The sequence below is a fragment of the Podarcis erhardii genome, assembly GCF_964252035.2.
Source record: "Podarcis erhardii genome assembly, chromosome: 2".
Taxonomy (NCBI): Eukaryota; Metazoa; Chordata; class Lepidosauria; order Squamata; family Lacertidae; genus Podarcis; species Podarcis erhardii.
In genome coordinates, this window is record NC_138498.1 from 116,048,731 (window position 1) to 116,066,368 (window position 17,638).

At 46.2% G+C, this 17,638-nt stretch overlaps 1 protein-coding gene across 20 annotated transcripts in view; it reads right to left on the bottom strand.

Moving 5' to 3' along the window:
- TNXB (tenascin XB) overlaps positions 1-15,140 on the bottom strand; it is a 112,088-nt gene extending 96,948 nt beyond the window's left edge. For 6 of the 20 annotated variants that reach the window (XM_081852228.1, XM_081852230.1, XM_081852229.1 and 3 more), the window contains exon 1: positions 14,160-15,139. The gene's annotated coding sequence lies outside the window, so the exon portion shown is untranslated. Of the gene's footprint in view, positions 1-5,753; positions 5,901-14,159 lie in introns of those variants that run through there. The other 14 variants (XM_081852226.1, XM_081852227.1, XM_081852225.1 and 11 more) reach the window with 7 other exon arrangements.
- Between the last annotated feature and the right edge of the window lie 2,498 nt (positions 15,141-17,638).

Genomic DNA, 17,638 nt, shown 5'->3' on the forward strand with positions numbered 1-17,638 from the left:
AGTGTCTCAGGAGGTTCCAGGTACACATGACCCTCAATTTTAATCTTTTTTTTCTAATCTTAAATTCAGTTCTTCATATTCTACTTCAGTTGCCATTTCTTTTTTAAGTCCTCATGAAAATTAATCAGCAGATCAGTGCCGATTTCCCTTCACATATGCTTCTGTGCAATTTTGCTTACTACGCACTTGATTTTCTGCAGAGCCATTTCCCCTACCGCAACACAAATCTGTATGTTATTTTCACAAACATGCATTTTGATGCACACCTAACCCCAGTATATGCTTTGGGTTTTTTTAGGTGCACTTGACGGGACTGCATTGCAAATTTTGGAGCAGTGCAAATTTCGGACAATTGAATACAGTGGTACCTCAGGTTAAGTACTTAATTTGTTCCAGAGGTCCATTCTTAACCTGAAACTGTTCTTAACCTGAAGCACCACTTTAGCTCATGGAGCCTCCCACTGCCGCTGCGCCGCCGAAGCACGATTTCTGTTCTCATCCTGAAGCAAAGTTCTTAACCCGAGGTACTATTTCTGGGTTGGCGGAATCTGTAACCTGAATTGTATGTAACCTGAAGCATATGTAACCCGAGGTACCACTGTACAGGGCTCTTTTGCTACCCCTTCTCCAGGCACCAGCACCTTTTTCTATTTTTAATGCTTTCCGGAATGTTCCAAGTTGTTAACGAAAAGGACAATGTATTTGGTTGAAAAACAAGACAGTCTAGGCTAGGGGACAGAGGCACCATCTTTTTAAGAGGATTGAGGGGGCCCGTGTGCAACGCTGCACAATGTCATTACATCTTGCGCACAACACTGCGAGTCATCATGACGCCATGCGTGTGACATCATACAATGCCCTGACATCGCATGTGCGATGCCGCAAGGAGCCAGTGGGCGGTGCTGATCACCCCCTGAATATTGAGGGGGCTTGACCCCCTCAAAAATACTTGGGGGTGGGAAGAAACTGCCCCGGCTCCTAGGGAGTTGGCAACCTGCTAGGGGAGGAACCTGAAAGAATTTTCCATCCATGACACTATAAAAACAGGGGTTTTTGCATTGCGGTTGTAATTTAAATGTAAAACTTATTTTCTCTGTATCCCAAACCTTCCTTGGTGTCATGAATTGGCTGGATGCAGAGGAGGGGTGGAAGGCACCAGGTGGGGAACCCCAAGGGAAGAAGGGTCAGAGCCCAGGGAGTGGTAGTGGGACAACAGAGAGTGGTCAGAGGGAAAAGAGGGAGAAGACTGGGAAGAAGAGGGTCGGAAGCTGAAGAGGCAACAGGGTTTAGTGAGCAGGAAGAGGCTAAGGCAGAGGGCAATCCAGAATCAAAAGCAGGAGAGGAGGCTGGAGAGAAGGGAGACCAAGAGGCAGACTCCTGAAGAAGCCAGGGGACCTCCCCTCTGGTCTCGCAGAACCAGAAAAGGAATGAAGAGGGAGGAGCAGAGACATATCTACAGAGTCTCAGATTGCTTGGGAAGGACCCTGGGAGGAGGAGACTTAAGAAGCTGTGGGAAGGTGGGGATCTTCAGCTTCCGCAACTGCCGCATTGGGACAAGACCTACTGGGAAGAGTTGCTGCCCTCTCTCAGCCAGGCCTCCTGTGCTGTTTGTTCCTTTAAATAGTTAAATTCACTGACCCTGTGTGAGGTATTACTGACTTGCTCCAGGCTCCCGCCCCTGACACTTACAGAGGAATTATCCAGTACAGTCAAACCTCGGTTCCTAAATGTTTCCGTTTTAGAACGTTTCGGCTCCCAAACGCCGGAAACCCGGAAGTAAGTGTTCCGGTTTTTGAACATTGTTTGGAAGCCAAACGTCCGACACGGCTTCCACTTGAGTGCAGGAAGCTCCTGCAGCCAATCAGAAGCCGTGCCTCGGTTGTCGAACATTTCAGAAGCCGAATGGATTTCCGGAACTGTTATGTACTGAGTTGAATAGGATCCAAAATGCAGCAGTCTGATTGGTCCTAGAACAATAGGATTCAGAATGCAGCAGTCTGATTGGTCCACAGGAGCCACCCAATCCTGACAACCGAGGTTTGACTGTATTCCTGTTTTATTCTCATAACAGCCTGCTCAGTAGTGAGATTCCAAGAATCGCTCAGTAAAGCTCACTTTTCCTAGAAGGTACACAGGAAGCTGCCTTATTCCAAGTCAGAACCATGGTTCCATCTTGCTCAGTATTGTACACACTGACCAGCAGCAGCTCTCCGGGGTTTCAAGCAGGGAACCTTTCACCAGCTGTTCCTAGAGATGCTATTGGAGGTGGGCAGAACCTGGGACTTTCTGCATGCAGTGGAGATGCTCTAACCATTTTGCTGCCGCCTGCCCTCTCAGCCTAGCAGCAGCCTTTAGCAGGGTAATGTAAGACAGCTGCCGCAGAGACGACACGTCATTAAAGCCTACCAGAAGGCACTTAAAGCGATTTTTCAGATCAGCTGTGAAAATGTCCCGAAGCCTCAGTTCAAAGCAATGGATGCTTAGGGTGGCTTTTCAGTTGCTCCATTCATTTCTTTGTAAAACCAGCAGTACTAAAGGCATGTCGATGCGAGGGGGAAAGAAATCTGGGGATACAATCAACGTACAGAGGAGGGTCAATACTATATCTGACAACTACCTGACATTTAGAAGACATCTGAAGGCAGCCCTGTTCAGGGAAGTGACATTTTAATGTATTTTTAATCTTTGTTGGAAGCCACCCAGAGTGGCTGGGGAAACCCAGCCAGATGGGTGGAGTACAAATAAATAAATAAATAAATAAATAAATAAATAAATAAATAAATTATTATTATTATTATTATTATTATTATTATTATTATTATTATTAATAGAACAGAACTCTAGCCCAATGGTTACCATTAATTTGATTTTGAACTGATTTTAAAACGAATTGATTTTATAATGTTGTGTTACTTTTATTATTGTTAGCCGCTCTGAGCCCGGCTGGGGAGGGCGGGTTATAAATAAAAAAATGATGATGATGATGATGATGATGATGATGATGATGATGATGGGAGCCACCCAGAGTGGCTGGGGAAACCCAGCCAGATGGGCAGGGTATAAATTGTTGTTGTTGTTGTTGTTGTTGTTGGGTATAAATTGTTGTTGTTGTTGTCATTATTATTATTATTTTCTTAGTAAGTGAACCAGGATGCACCTTTCCTTTGAAACCGGCTCATCTCCAAATTTTGCAGTGCCGGTTTCCAGCCAAGTAATTAGTAATGTGTACGAAAATGCATGAATACCAAGGTAATGCATGCGCGAGGATGTGTATATGAGTGAAAACAACATACCAAGATGCATTATATTTGGTGAAATTAGTCTGCAAATGTTATATAGAATTAGGCCAAGTTGCAGAGGGGGGAAAAGGAGAAAATTGCACTATCATGAAGCCTTTTTAAACTAACGAATAAATCACAAACTGATGTGGAAATGAGGAGAGATGAACTTAACACTGGAAAACTTAGAAACTGAAACAAACTGGAACTGACAGACTTCCTGGTCAGACACTCCCCGGCACTGCCATTTCCAGCAATCCCATGAAGGTGGGGGCCTAGAGATCATTGCCAAGGGCACCCCCAGAACCCACTTCTCTTGCCTACATTTGGAGCTATGGAGTGTAAGAATGTAGAGAATTGTAGAAAGAGGGCACCTGAGCATGCACAAAAGTCCTTTTCTTCACTACAGAGTGGAAACAATAGGCAGCAAGATGCACGCTGGGACCAAAAGGGAAAAGGCCTTCAGAGGAGAGGGAGCGGTTGTAGGGTGGGCCTGAGCAAAGGAAACGCTTGTGTTTAGAATAGGAAACAAGAACCACCCATGATCCTTGCCAAATATCCTTTGCATTGACCCCAAACAACCTATGTCCTATCTGCTAGCATGTTCTCCTCCATATCAAAAGCAAAGGCTTCTGGACTTCTCATAAGAATTTGCAGTCATGCTTTCACACACACACACACACACACACACACACACACACACACACACACAGACACCTTGTCATCTGCTTTAAAACATAAACCCCAAAGTCTCATTGAGCTAAATGAGCCTTAGTTCTGAGCAGACATGCCTAGGATGGAGCTATTTCACACTCTGCATGTGCTCAGAGGCACTCTCCTTTCCCCAGCATTCTGCTCCTTTGACTTCAGCTGAATGAGGATGGAAATATTCAGCAGGAAAGAAACACACTCTGCCCATGCTTATTCACAACCTCCTGGCCCTGAAACGACAATCCTGGAGGATAACACAAACACCACCACAACTGCAACTCCCGGCTCCAGCTAAGCTCTGTTTGAACCCTTCTCATCTTAGCTGACTGTGTTCCTTGGAGTTTCCCGTTTGGAGATAAACTGGCGGGCACACGCCCCTCTGTAATCATGGTACTTCCTTTTGCATATCTTCTATTTATGTTAGAACCTTTCTTGGCCGCTTTTCTGGGCAAGGCTTGGCAGCATCTGCATCTCATTCTGTGCAAGGTTATCGGCTACCCATGACAAATCATGCACACACACACACACGGCTCCTCTGCCGAGCGCCACTCCAGCTCAGCCTTGCTTTTGCAACGGTCTCTGTTTGCACCCTGTTCAAGCAGATGGAGACCAGGGGAGGTCTCCCAGTCCGTGAGCTGCTGAGCTGCCTCCATGTTCCTCCTCCAAAAATATAGCCACAGGCTGGATCTTTCTCCTGAGACCTCAGGGAGCAGGGCTGACACCAGACATTTTGGCACCTGGTGCAAACCGCAAAACGGCACCCTTCACTTCCCCACCAGGGAAGAAGGGGTGAGTGAAGATCTACACCAGTAACTAGCAGGAAATAAAAATCTACCTTAGGATTTGCTGCCGCCTGAGGCAGTCGCCTCACCTTGTCTCATGGGTGGGTCGGCCGTGTTAGGGAAGTACCCGGGGATGTTGGCACCCCCGGCAGTTCCGCAGCTTGCCTCTATTTCAGGTAGTTTGGGCTGGGAGGCAGTGTCTGGTCAGGTGAGCTGCGTGGCAGAGCGGGGATTCGAACCCTGGTCTCCCGGTTCATAGTCCAACACTACAGTGTGGTGTAGTGGTTAAGAGCGGTAGTCTTGTAATCTGGTGAACTGGGTTCGCGTCTCCGCTCCTCCACATGCAGCTGCTGGGTGACCTTGGGCCAGTCACACTTCTCTGGAGTCTCTCAGCCCCACTCACCACACAGAGTGTTTGTTGTGGGGGAGGAAGGGAAAGGAGAATGTTAGCTGCTTTGAGACTCCTTAAAAAGGTAAAGGGACCCCTGACCTTTAGGTCCAGTCATGACCAACTCTGGGGTTGCGGCACTCATCTCGCTTTATTGGCCGAGGGAGGCAGCGTCATGTGGCCAGCATGACTAATCCGCTTCTGGTGAACCAGAGCAGTGCATGGAAACGCTGTTTACCTTCCCACCGGAGCGGTACCTATTTATCTACTTGCACTTTGGCATGCTTTCGAACTGCTAGGTTGGCAGGAGCTGGGACCGAGCAACGGTTGCTCACCCTGTCGCGGGGATTTGAACTGCCGACCTTCTGATCAGCAAGTCATAGGCTCTGTGGTTTAACCCACAGCGCCACCCGCATCCCCTTGAGACTCCTTAGGGTAGTGATAAAGCGGGATATCAAATCCAAACTCTTCTTCTTCTTCTTCTCTAGCCACTACACCACAAGCCACACCCCACTCTAGTCCTGGAATGTGCCCTTGAACTTCTTGCCTGGTGGGAGAGGTGCAATGTGGTTTGTCTGTGTGGAAACCCCTGACCTTTGCACGGCTAGGATGTCCTCTTCTGCACAGCAGCAAAACAGTCGCATTCGTTGCCCTGCCCACTTTTGAATCTGGCTCCGCCCACCCACAGCATGGGCCCACTCCACGCCTGAAGGTTTTCTGCAATGGGCCAAGGAAGCTTCCCTGCCCTTTGTTTTGCACGGGATCATCGGGTCGGAATGCGTCTCCTGGGCTTCTCCTGCAGGTCCTGGAACAACAGGAATCCTGCCTCAAAGAGCTTCGTAATCTACTTTAAAAAGAAACAAGGAAAGGGCAAAGGGGAAGCCTGGCTCAGCCCTCCCTCCCCACTGATGGCTCACGGCGATGGGAAAGAACCTCATTACTGCAATATCTTGGACACGGCTTAACTGGGAATAAGCATAGTTGAATCCGCTGGAGCTTACTTCTGTGTAAACATTGGGTCCGGGCCATCACTCTGCCTCAGGGAGCAAGTCTGTCTAAGCCAACTTCATTCTCTCCAAACAGCTTTTAAAGCGTGTAAGGATGAGCTCTGCCGGGGCAATGGCCCCTCCAGTCCAGTATCCTGTGCTCACAGCGGCCACCTAGATTGCAGAATCATAGAATGGCAGAGGTGGAAGGGACCCTGGGGGTCATCTAGTCCAACCCCCTGCAATGCAGGAATCTCAGCTAAAGCATCCAGGACAGATGGCCGTCCAACCTCTGCTTATAAACCTCCATGGAAGGAGAGTCCGCCACCTCCTGAGGGAGACCGTTCCACTGTCAAACAGATGCCTATGGAGAACCTGAGGGCAGCTGAACTCTCCTCTCCTGTGGCTTCCAGAAGCTGGTCTTCAGAAGCCTCTGACCATCAGAGCAAAGCTGCCCTGGCTAGTAGCCATCAAGAGTCTTCTCCTCCTCCATTATGTTCACCCAATTCTCTTTTAGAGCCCTCCATGTTGGTGGCCTCCTGCAAGGGACAAATATGGAGGGCTGCACAGGTTCCCCAATCACAGGTCCTTATCCTAGAGCCTTTACCTGAACCAGTCAGGCTACACTGAAGATGACGCAACTTTCAAACCTTGGCAGCACAGGAAAGACAAAATCTGAAAAGTATCTTCTGGCGAAGAGTCAAACAGCAACGATTCATTCATTCACCTGCGCTGTAATTTGACCACAATGACAGCTTGCCCTTCAACATGATTCAGGAGCAAGTGGAATGATTCAAACCTAGGACAGAGTCTAAGAGACTAAAGCTGGATGAAGTTCTGCCCATTGATGACTCCCGTTAAAGGGTTCCACCCCCTGCCCCCCCAAATGCACACTTTATGTACCAGACAATAAACACATCACATATTGTGTGGATCCCAATAGTGATGTATGGAAGTGAGAGCTGGACCATAAAGAAGGCTGATCGCCAAAGAATTGATGCTTTTGAATTATGGTGCTGGAGGAGACGTTTGAGAGTCCCATGGACTGCAAGAAAATCAAACCTATCCATTCTTCAGGAAATCAGCCCTGAGTGCTCACTGGAAGGACAGATCCTGAAGCTGAGGCTCCAATACTTTGGCCACCTGATGAGAGGAGAAGACTCCCTGGAAAAGACCCTGATGTTGGGAAAGATGGAGGGCAAAAGGAGAAGGGGACGACAGAGGATGAGATGGTTGGACAGTGTTCTTGAAGCTACCAGCGTGAGTTTGACCAAACTGCGGGAGGCAGCGGAAGACAGAAGTGCCTGGCGTGCTCTGGTCCAGGGGGTCACAAAGAGTCAGACACTACTAAATGACTAAACAACAGCAACATTGTGTGGATCTCGCATAAGCAACATGGATTCAGGTGAATCAGTGACACAGTAGAAAGCAGGGGTGGCAAATCTGTACCGCCGTCCCCTCAAGATGTTGCTGGGACAAGGCCTCCCACCACCCCTGACCCTTGGTCATGCTGGCTGTTGGTTCTGATGGGAGATGAAGTCCAGCAACATCTGGGGCGGACTCACATCCTTTGCATGCTTCTGAATACCAGTTGCTGGAAACTGCAGGAAAGGAGACTAGAGTAACGTTGTGCTCAATTCCTGCCGTTGGGCATCCCATGAATATCTGTGAGAACAGCTACAGATAGGTAGCCGTGTTGGTCTGCCATAGTCAAAACAAAACAAATTCCTTCCAGTAGCACCTTAAAGACCAACTAAGTCAGTTCTTGGTATGAGCTTTCGTGTGCATGCACACTTGTATCTGAAGAAGTGTGCATGCACACGAAAGCTCATACCAAGAACTGACTTAGTTGGTCTTTAAGGTGCTACTGGAAGGAATTTGTTTTGTGAGAACAGCCACTGTGCTCTTATGCACATGAAGGCCTCCAGAGAGTAACAGAATTCCTAACACAATACCCTAAACAGTGTTCCTTCAATTCTAGATTCAGGTAGGTAGCCGTGTTGGTTTGACGCAGTCGAAATAATAATAATAATAATAATAATAATAATAATAATAATAATAATAATTGTCTAGTAGCACCTTACAGAGCAACTAAGTTTGTTCTGGTAGAAGCTTTCGTGTGCATGCACACTTTTTCAGTGTTCCTCAAGTACATCTTCACTTAGTTAGAAAATACTGCTTTTCCTGGGAGCCTTTCACAAATTATTTAAGAAGACAACAAAATGAGCTGGATTCCTTGGCAGGTTTTGAATAAACATACACGAATTTATTGAGGGTTAACATAGTAGACAGATAATATAAGGATGTGTACAATTTTACAATATGCAGAAGTTTATATAGGTTGAGAAATCACAGAGAAGAGCTGAGGATTTGTGGGGGAGGGGGAGGGGGGAAATTGGGAGAAATAATGAATATGATATGCTTTGATAATTTGTTATGTTGAAATTGTGAATAAAAAATTTAAAAAGAAAGAAGAAAATTCTGCATTTCTGCAAACAAAACCAGGTTGATGGTAAGAGCTGTTTGACAGTGGAGCGGACTGGACTCTCTTGGAGGTTTTTAAACAGACGTTGAATGTCAGGGGTTACTTAGCTGTGGTTCCGACAATGTGGCAGGTTGGATTAAATGACTCTTTGGGTCCCTTCAGACTCTACAGTTCTATGATTCTAATGTCTTCTCTTGAGAACCTCTCCTCTCAGATGTTAATTCCCTTTGCCAGTTTTGGGACATCTGTGCTATCATCCTACTGCTGCTGTGACTTTTTGCTATGACAGTTTTACATAGGAACGCAGGAAGCGGCCTTATGGAGAGTCAGACCTCTCTGATCTATCTAAGGAAAGGCCCTGCTAGCTGAAACCCAATAAATAATCTGCCTGTCTATTCAGAAACACTGAGTTAGATGAACCACTTGACTTGGAATAAGGCATCTCCCTATGTTTCTGTCCTCCGAAGAAGGTTAGGTTGAGCGATTTGCTCAGAGCCATCCAATGAGCATCAAATGCCCCACCCCTTTGTCCCAGTTTCACCCTCAGAAGCGATTAGGATGGAGACAGTACTAGAATGAGCTGGCTCTGCCTCTCATTGGCTCTGGCGCCACCTGCTGTCGGCCTCCCTGTCTTCCACCCTATCAGTCCCAATTGCTACCAGCCACCACCACCACCATCATGGGGAAAAGAACTGAATTGCTGGATCAGACCAAAGGTATAACAACGCAGAGGGAAGCAGGGCCCCAAAGGCACATGTCCTTCTGCACAATCTCCCAGAGCCTGCATTTCAGCAGTGGGAAGGGACAGAGGGAAAAGCAGATGGAGCAGAGAATGTCACTCTTTGGCTATATATCAACAACACAAAAGCCAGAGGGTTCTACAAACACAGGCAACACCTCTCCATCCTGTGGGGAAAAAATCTGCAGCCAAAATGACAATTTATGTTTACTGTACAAGTGTATAAAGGGGTTAAGGCTCACAGAGAGCTGAATTGCCAGAGAGGATATCTCTGCGGTATCATATCCCTTAGGCAAACGATTTTTATCCTTACTATTTCCTCCTCGTCTCTATCGTCCTCTTTTCTCATTTACCTGCTGATGGAAATCAATGTGTCATTTGCTCTCTCCCAAGAGCAAACACCGTCTTAGTACTTTTAGTATGTAGAAAGCAACTTGTAAGTATCACTGCTGGCCTCGTATTCTTCACAGTGCTGAATCCTGGCAAGACTTACATGTGAGTAAACATCATATTTTTTTGTGCTTACTGCGCAGTCTGTCATCTGATTATTTTTGTAGGAGGGAAAGAGGGTGAATCCCAAAGGGCAGGGGCATATTTAAGTATATTTAAGGCTAAGCAGCCTACTTTCAAGTCTGTTTTTATTCCTGTAATATTTTAACTCAGAGCAGCGAAAGCTCTAAACCTCACTCACGTGAGACTGAAGGGATAAATTAAGTTTACTATATCCTCTCCTACTTGCCAAAATCCATCCATTTCCCCCCCTCTCCAGGCAAGCAAGAGGCATGATTGCGAGTCAAGGGCATGTCTTGTCTAAGCAAAAGCACTCAAGGAGAAGAGTCCGTGAAGGCTCTGGCCTGGGGAGAGCCATAGCCTTCCCCTGGGCCTTGAGGTCCCCTTCTCCTGGTATAGCAGCACACCCTGCTCTACACCATCCCTGGACTCCGAGGTGGAGTGATGTGAACAAGGCTCTACTGGAAGGCTGCAGCAGTATCAAAATGGTAGGAGGCATGTGGAACAGTGGAGGCGAAGGGGGCATTGCCCCACCAACCTCATTCTGCCTTTTTTCTTACAACCATCCTCCCCCTTAGTCTTCCCCAGAGCGGGTGGGGCAACCCACCCAGATGAGAGGGGTATAAATAATAAGATTGTTGTTGTTAGCATTAGTATCAGTGTTGCCCTTGAAGAACTCAGCAGGGAGGAGGAAGGGGGCAAGACTAGCATTGGTTGCCTCTGCTTGCTGTTGGTTCTGGCTCCCTCTACTGTTGAGCTCCCTTCTTTTCACCCTACCAGCCCAAATGGATGCCAACCATTGCAGATGTCAAAGCACAGTAGGAGTTTGCTATAGTTAGGGAGCCCATGCTGAAGGCAGACGAGGCCACTGCCTTGCTGAAGCTAAGGAGGTCTGGTCTGTGCATGGAAGGGCAACCTCTTGAGAACCATGCAAAAGCCCCCTTGGGCAGGTAGGCTAGAGATATAAGGAAATAAATGGAATCAGTAAAGGATCGTCCAGTCCTCTTCCAGTTTTCTGGTGAGGACTGCTTCCTGTGTGCATTTCTCAGCCTGCATTTCTCCCATGAACTGGTAGACAGTCCACCACTTGATGGAATTGACTTTAAAGGTAAGGGGACCCCTGACCATGAGGTCTAGTCATGGCTGACTCTGGGGTTGCAGCGCTCATCTCGCTTTATTGGCCGAGGGAGCCGGCGTACAGCTTCCGGGTCATGTGACCAGCATGACTAAGCCACTTCTGGCGAACCAGAGCAGCACACGGAAATGCCGTTTACCTTCCCGCTGGAGCAGTACCTATTTATCTACTTGCATTTTGACATGCTTTCGAACTGCTAGGTTGGCAGGAGCAGAGACCAAGCAACGGGAGCTCACCCCGTCGCGGGAATTCAAACCACCGACCTTCTGATCGGCAAGTCCTAGGCTCTGTGGTTTAACCCACAGCGCCACCTGCGTCCCTGGAATTGACTTAAAAAAACCCTAAAAAGCCTGCAAAAACATCGTTTTGTGCCGTAAATCTAGCATCAAGTTCTCTGATGAGGTAGATCTGTTTCCAGTCGCCCCAAACAACTGGTTCAAACAACAATAAACAGGTTTTTGACTGAACTTTGGAAAGAATGTCCTGACAACGTAAGGCATTCAACTCTGGAACAGAGATGGACTTGGAAGGAGACAAAAACTCTCCTTCTTTCAGAGAACCTCGGTGGCCAAATTACCAGTAGATTTATTGCATCAGCAGGGGAGTTGGACTAGATGATATTTGGGTGGTATCCAATTGAGTCCTACTCAAAGTAGACCCAACGAAATCATGAATTAGTTATGCCCATTAAAATAGGTGAATGTATAAATATACAATCTCAGTCTATCCAGTTCTGTGCCCCAAACAATAGTTTGCTCTTAGGGACACCAGATGCAAAAGAGGACAGGATTCCTGCATCTTTAATAGTGACATACCTGCTGAGTTTCCCTCTTAAAGGAGCAGGAGCCCCATCCTCTTTTGAATCTTTTATCTCAGCCTTTATCCTTCACCCACCTTGCTATCTATGCTTCAGTACATCCAGTTACCTCTGCCCTTTCCCATTGCTTTCGCCCTCCTCTTAAATGCCTGCAAGACAGGGTCACATTCCATGAGATGGGTGAGCTGGAGCTTGGACCACAAAGGCCACATCTGTGAGTCTTCAAGGTGCCACAAGACTCTTTGTTGGATTTGCTGCAACGGACTAAGATGTCTACTGCTCTGGAAAATTACCCTTCCTTGAAACTGATAGGAATGTAGAATAATGGCCTTCTACATTGGTCCATCTAAGCCACACTGATAGGAAGTAGCTCACCAGGGTTTCAAACAGGGAGACTTTCCTAGACCTCCCTGAAGATGGCAGGAGCCTGGGATCTTCTGCATATTAGGCAGATGCTCTAACCACTGAGCTAAGGTCCTTTCCCCAAAGACTAGCAACACGAGAAGCTGCCTTATGTTGTTGGACCACTGGCCCATCTAACTCAGTATTGCGTACACTGACTGGCAGCAGCTGTCCAGGGTTTCAGATAGGAGACAGCCCCAATGTCTACAAACACACACACACAAGCATCTGATATCTAGGGCAGACTTCAGACTTGTCAGAGCTGGCTTCTCTCACTAGTAGGAATGGGAGAGAAATCTGATTGACTTCATGTCAAAAGGTAGAGGTACCTAATCCATGCTTTCCAAGACAAAACCTAACCATCCTTCAGAATTCACACTTCTCCGAACTTTGCAGTGCAGTCTTGCCAGCCAATAAATGTGTACATAAATACATGTGCTGGGGTAAAGCATGCATAAAACTGCATATAACTGTGAAAATAACATACCAAAATGAAGAACGTTTGGGGGAAATTGCTTGCATAGAACATTCTGCTTAAAACAGGTGTATCACTGGGAGAAATGCTGCTGAATTTTCCTGAGGACTTGCTATAAAAATATTAATAGTAGCAAACTGTGGTGGAAATATGGAGAACTGAACTTCTAATTGGAAAAATATAAAATTACAGAAATTAAATGGACAGATTCACACACACACCCTACTCACTTGAACCCCAAGATTCAGCCTTTGCCCTCCAGGTGCCCCAGCCAGCATATGCTTTGGATTATAGTGCTTTTGGACTACAACTCCCATCACTGGCTGGGGCTGATGGGAGTTGTAGTCCAAAACGTATGGAGGGCACCAGGCGGGCGAAGGCTGCCCAAGATCTATCCAGAAGAGCCAGCTGTAAAGGACATAGTGTGAAAGAACTGTGCGCCTCTGAGCACATGGTTAACCTGTGAATTAATGCTCGGTGCCGGAACTGAACTGAGCGCACACAAAAGTCCACTTTGGGTTACCATTCTTCTCCATTTCATCACCCCAACAAAGGCAGGAAAATTGGCTTTCTTGTTGCTGCCATTGTTGAACAGCCGGCAGTCAACCCCACTTGCCAATCTACTTCGAAATCCACACAGAGACCTACAGGCTACCCCAGTAGGTTTTGAATTCCACGTGGCTCTCTCTTAGCTGAAAGAGCTCTCCTTTGACAGTTTTCTGAAAACGTTCTCATAAGCTGTGTGACTACAGCGGAGGAATTATAGCTTTAGAGATAAGACAGATTTCTGGAAACGTTCTCACAAGCTTCTCGGTGACACCAGAGGAATTATAGCTTCATAGATAAGACACAACCATTCATTATCCTTTCGTCCCTCTAGAGCATCATTCCGTTCATTCACACTTTGCGATACTTCTTCAATGGCTATGCTCAGCCGATGTACTTTTTATTTTCGTCAATGAATTCACGTTTTCTTCACAATGCCACCATGACTTTAGTAAGCACAATAGTTTATTATTTAAAAAGCCACCTGTCTGTGCTCTATAGATTGCCACTAAATCTTGAGAGATTGAAACTCGTGCGTTAAACTTATCCGTGTGTCAAACAGCACTGCCTTCTCTTGCCTGCTCTAACACTGCTTCATCTCTCCCTGCCTTCATTCACCCTTAATCTCTCTTCCGTTCCATCCATCCATCCATCTGTCCCTCTGCTCCCTTCTCTCCCCAGCCTGTCAGTCTCTTGTTACCATGACATGTTCTTAAAAACTCAACTTTCCCATCAGCAAAACAATGCTTTCCTTTATCACTGTAGCTGCTCGGGGATCCTTTCAGGAAAGCCCAAATATTTTTTTCAAAACTCAGGTGCTCTGCAGGGCATCTTTAGCACACAACACCACTTCCCCCCCAGGACTTTCCCTGCTTCAGCTGCCCCACAGGGAATCCCCTCCTTACTTGCAAAAAGTTTGATGCTCGGGCTGCAAAGAGCTCCACTCGTCCGCTGCCTCTCTCTGCTTCGCTCCCTCTCTCTGCGCGACTCTTTCTCCTGCCCTGGAGAAAGAGAGAGAGAGGAGGCGAATGTGTTGGCCTTTGGATTTCCTGGCTCAGTACAGCACTGGGGTGTGAGCGAGCATATGTGCATCACTCACACACACACACACACTCACACACAAACACACACATAGACTCATTCACTCCTTTGCTTCTCCTTGGTTTGGAATCGGAGGCAGTCAGACACAAAACGCCATGAGATCATAATGGGATTCTCTGATAACTATCTTGGCACAGAGATTCAGATCACTCCATAGTCCTCCTGTTCCAACACACTTGTTCATATCTATGTTAAACTTTCTCCCTCCCGCATACACATCTCTTTTCACTTTGCCGCCCTCTTTCTCCCTGTGTGATATGTGGCCTCCATCCATTGATCCTTTCCCCTGGAACCATCTCTGTCTGTCTTTCTCTCTCTCTCTGTCTCTCTCCTTGTTGTGGCTCCACACACCATAAACTAAAAGCTGCTTCACACGCAAGCACTCTCTCCGACAGAGCTGTTGCTTCCACATAAGAGGAGATCCCCTGTGCAGACTGTCACGCAACTGGCATGATCTACAAATGTAAGGACCAGGTCAGCAACTCACCTAGTCAGGCAACCTGTTCTCACAGTGGCCAAGCCGATGCTTCGATGGGAAACCCTGCAAGTAGGACTTGTGCTGCTTTTCCAACTTGTGACCCCCAACAGCGACTGGTATCCAGCAATGGGGACAGGGCATAGCCATCTTGGCTGGAAGCCACTGATAGTCTTATCCTCTGTGAATTTGTCTAGCAGACACTTACACCCCTTACAGCCTTCTAAAGTTGGTGACTTGGCAGTGAATTCTTGTGGCAGTGAATTCCGCAGATTCACTGCTCCACAAAACACAGCTTCCCATTCCGTGTATACACAATTAAATAGATGTAGGCGCATGCTCCTTGAATTTATTAATAATCAGATCTTTGTGGTTTCTTCAGCTGAAAAAAAGACTCCCAGGGTGTTCTCAGACGGTCATTATTTGGGGTTGGGTTTCAGTCACATACTGGCATTCAGGTTGCTTAATTATAGTTGATTTAAAGATCTTGCTCAACAACCCTGCTGCCCCGGCAGACTTTTATAATAGGGAAAGTGATGGGGGGGATGAACTAGAAAGTGTGATTTAACACTTGCGTAGTGGGTGGTGGGTTTTTATCCTCCTAGCTTTGAAGTACAGTATTAGCATTAGCATTAGCATTAGCATTAGCATTAGCATTAGCATTAGCATTAGCATTAGCATTAGTACAGCGGGTGGTGCTGCGGTCTAAACTACAGAGCCTAGGGCTTGCCAATCAGAAGGTCAGCAGTTCAAATCCCTGCAACGGAGTGAGCTCCCATTGCTCAGTCCCAGCTCCTGCCAACCTAGCAGTTCTAAAGCATGTCAAAGTGCAAGTAGATAAATAGGTACCGCTCCGGCGGGAAGGTAAACGGCGTTTCCGTGCACTGCTCTGGTTCGCCAGAAGTGGCTTAGTCATGCTGGCCACATGATCCAGAAGCTATACACTGGCTCCCTTGGCCAGTAAAGCGAGATGAGCGCCGCAACCCCAGAGTCGTCCACGACTGGACCTAACGGTCAGGGGTCCCGTTACCTTTATTAGTCTCTATGCAATCAAAAATGTTTGCAGGATCCACTTTCAGAAAGAGACACCATCTGTGTTATGTTGCCAGTATCTACCTGTTCTAGACAATTCCTTCCTACGTAGGTGCTGTGAACCCCAAAGACCTGGAAAATCATTTTTTGTTTGTTCAAACTCCATTTTAAAGCCATTGAAACAACTACATGTAAAGGCTAAAGCACTTTCCCGTTTTTATCATATGCGTTGGTCTTGTAGTAAGGTTAAAGCTTACTGGGAAATGATATATAATGAATTGAAAAAGATGTTTAAAAGAAAATAAAGATGTTTAAAAATAAATATGTTGTAAAAAAGAAGAAGCCAGAAGCTTTCCTTTTGGAAATTCTAGGGACAGAACTACTCAAACTGTATAAAAATTTATTCTTGTATGCAACTACAGTGGCAAGAATGCTTCTTGACCCAAAATGGAAAGAAGAAGTCCCAGCAAAAGAAGAATGGATACCAAAACTTATGAATTAAAAAAGAAATGGCGAAACTTACCAGAAGAATAAGAAATCAAGATAACAAACTTTTTATAAAAGAATGGAAATGGTTTATTGAATCTCTACAAACAAACTGTAAACAGATAAGAACATTGGCAGGATTATTGTAATAGCCTGCAGTTTTATAAGAGTATATATTTAAAGTAGGTGAATAAATTAGCAAATTAAGTTAATTTGGATATGCAAAAAATATTTAAAAAAATTCAAGGAACTGCAGAAAGAGGGGGAAGGAAGTCAAATTTTGAAACTAAAAATCATAAATAAAATATGTTTTTAAAAACGGTCCCCCATTCAACTACCTCCTTACTTCCAAACAGTCCAGAGGGTGGCACTATCTGTTAGATTCCTCCTCCTTAGGTTCAGTGTTACCCTTGCAGAAGTCATCAGGGAGAAAAATTGGGACAAAACTAGGATCACTTGGCTCTCTGGCGCCACCTACTGTTGAGCTCCATCCCTTCTGCCCTACCAGTCCTAAGGACCACCAGCCTCCACTGAGAGAGAATAATCCATTCATTAAACATGTTAAAAATAATGGAGACAGATTACCATGTTGCTATCACTGATAGATCGGGTCAGTCAGAGTCTAATCCTGGACGTAAGATTTGTGGAGTTGGTCATCTGCGATTATGGGTGCGTCATGGAAGCAGTAATGCTTCTGAATATTAGTTGCTGCAAATGGCAGGAGGGAAGAGTCCTCTTTTGCTCAGGTATTGTTTGAGGGTTTTCTGGAGGCACTTGGTTGACTGCTGTGAGAACAGCAGGAGAGTTTTCAACCCAGGGTCATGAGTTCGAGTACCACGCTGGGCAAAAGATTCCTGAATTGCAGGGGGTTGGAATAGATGACCCTCGGGTCTCTTCCAACTCTACAATCCTATGATTCTGTGATGGGGTGGGCCATTGGTCTGATGCAGCGAGCTCTTCATATGTTCTTGGACAAAGCGCAACAGCGTTCTTTAGCAGCTGAAAAATACTGGGGAGACTGGGGAACAGAGATAGAGAATTGTTATCATTGGAACATCCTTCACATAGGTCGGCACAAGGCCATGAAACTCAACACTTTCAAAAACATTTCTTGCAAAATTGGCCTCATAAACTTGCCACAGAAATTTTGTTCTCTTGCCTTAACAGATGAAAGATGGGGAAACCCCATCTTGTTGTTGTTTAGTCGTTTAGTTGTGACCCCATGGACCAGAGCACACCAGGCACTCCTGTCTTCCACTGCCTCCCGCAGTTTAGTCAAACTCATGTTAG